We start from the raw sequence: 2,681 nt of genomic DNA on the forward strand, positions 1-2,681 counted from the left end.
GCTCATTTCTATGCTTTTTCCATGCATTTGTGACCCATGCTTTGCATTACACATGATGATTGATTCTACTACTTGTGTGTGTATTTGCAAGCTTGGTGGAGATATTGCTTGATATTGCCATGTTTGCTTTGTACCCCATGCCTATGATGATACTTTCATCTTGCTTTGTGTTCGTGCTTGGGATATGTCATGTACATTGCCTATGACTATTATTTGCTCACATGAAATGATTGCCATGATTTCCTCTAGTATGTTGCATCTTCGCACTACTAGATTGCACGACTTGATTCCTAAGATTGCTTGCCTTGTTGCATCACCGATGATTCATACTTGCTCATTTCATGCTGTTGATGACAAACATCTACATGCTTTGCACATGATTGTTTTTGCTTCTTGTCATATATCTCCATATGTTGCCTCTATCATGCTAGATGATTTGACATGTATTGAGTGCCACAATGACCCTAGTCTTGTTAATGAGTTTGCTCCTATAGCATTCTCACATATGATTGGAGATTTTGAAAATTTCCTTGTGAAGCATGCGTGTCTTGCCTCTTTGCACCATATACCTAGTGCCATGAATATAGCCATTGTTGCATCATATTATTCATGCACTTGTGCTACTAATGGTTATGTGAAAGAGCGGAGAACCATCAAGATGGATGATCTGTTTATCTACCATGCACACACGTTCTTTGTTTTGTTGTGTGCATGTGTAGGATACTTGCACTTCGTCTCAACTTCCACTTCACGTGAGTTGACCGTTCGAGCTCCTGAGAGCGAAACACCTTCTACCACGACGATTCTACATCGCACTTCCTTGTGCTTCAGCATTGTGAAGAACGCACAGGGACATGCCTTCAAGGTGATATCATTCTCTTTTGAGAATCCCAAAACCATGAGCATGAATATTGTGGATCATACTACTTGTGTTGCTTGCACCATGAGACTTGGACCACTTGATTGCACACTTGTTAGAGATCTTGCTTCCACTTGTCATTTTCACCATTCCATGCATCATGATATATATGCCTTGTGTGTTGCATCCAATTCTTTGATTACTTGCTCCTCTCACATGTTTGGTTGCAACAATGTCGTTTCTTCATATATGCCATGTCCCATTGATTGCTACATGCTTTCCTTGATTGCCTCACACATGATGAACAATTTCTCTTTCTATTGTGTTGAGTGCCACACTATCTTCACTACACCCTATGCATGTTATGCTTGGATTTTCTTGCACTTGACCATGTGTTTAGACACTTCATTTCTTTCGGTGTTGTGAATGATTCCTATGCCTACCATAGACCTTTCATTGAGCGCTTTGCCCATGTTTGCTATGAACTTGAGGTAGATGCTTCTTCTCTTGTCACACATATTTGCATCACTACCTCACATTCACATGCTTGTCCCCTTGCGCTCAATTTATGTGCTTACATGCCATGTCACTATCCTTTGTCAAACCATATGCTTTGCATGATGAAGACACTTGTTTGGTGAATCACCTCTTGAATGCTTGGTTTTGCACTAACACTAACCACATTTATTTTTCCAAGTGTCTGTTATCCTTGCCCATTTTGAAGGAATCACTAGAAGATTCGACATTGGAGAGTGCCAACTTCAATCTTGAAGATGATGACTACTTGGTGAATGTCCACTTCTACACGGCGAAGCTATCTCTTTCCCATGGTGAGTTGGTTTTCGATCCGAGGTCGGATCTTTCCCAAGGGAGGGGAGATGATGCGGAGCATCCTATGGACATCAACATATCAAGAGGCCGTTCGGCGAGTGACACGTGCGAATTCTACTTCACATACACAAAGTTGAATCATCTCCTTTACACGTGCTCATTTGACCCATTCGAGGATGGTATAATACATGACACTTCTCCCGTGTGCATGCATAGGTATTATTAAAACACTACGGACGACATGGAGGAGTGCAAGCGCCAAGGAACACCTACACTATCCGCGAGGGAAGCGTGGAAGCGAAGACGCAAGAAGAAGAGATGCCGAAGAAGCTGCAGCAAGCGGACGTCCGGATGACACCGGACGACCGGCCCCAACCAGCGACCGGACGTCCGGCCCCCATCGAACGACCGACACATCTACACCCAAGCCAAATCAGCCGGACGACCGAAGAACACCGGACGTCCGACAAGTCCCAGCGCCCGGACGACCGACACCGACCGGACGTCCGACGCCACCAGTCCAGAGAATAAACTTCTGAAGTCTGACGCCCTCCAGACGATCTAACCCCCGTGAGCGACCGGACGTCCGACACTGCCTGTGTGCAGCCAGGCCTTTGGTCTTGTATCCCTCACGCACTTACCCCTTCGTGGCTTAGACTATAAATAGACCACCTCCACCTCCTTTCTAGGGTTAGCGGTGTTTTAGCTCATTTGTGAGACAGAGCTTCGCTCATCCATATCAGATCTACTCCTGGAGAGAGACTGCGCCCCCTCTTCGGAGAAGATCCACCTTGGATTCAAGACCCCTTTATGGGAAGATCCCCTTGTGGATTCAAGACCTCCTCACGGAGAAGAACCAGATTCCCTTTGTATTGTCCCTTGCTAGATTTGGACCGTGTATCTCTTTGTGTTTCGAGGATCTAGCACATGTGTGACTAAATCTTATTGGTTTGAGTGATTCTCTCATGTTTCCCCTTGTGATTCCCCTCGT

The sequence above is a fragment of the Triticum urartu genome, chromosome 5, assembly GCF_003073215.2.
Source record: "Triticum urartu cultivar G1812 chromosome 5, Tu2.1, whole genome shotgun sequence".
Lineage (NCBI taxonomy): Eukaryota > Viridiplantae > Streptophyta > Magnoliopsida > Poales > Poaceae > Triticum > Triticum urartu.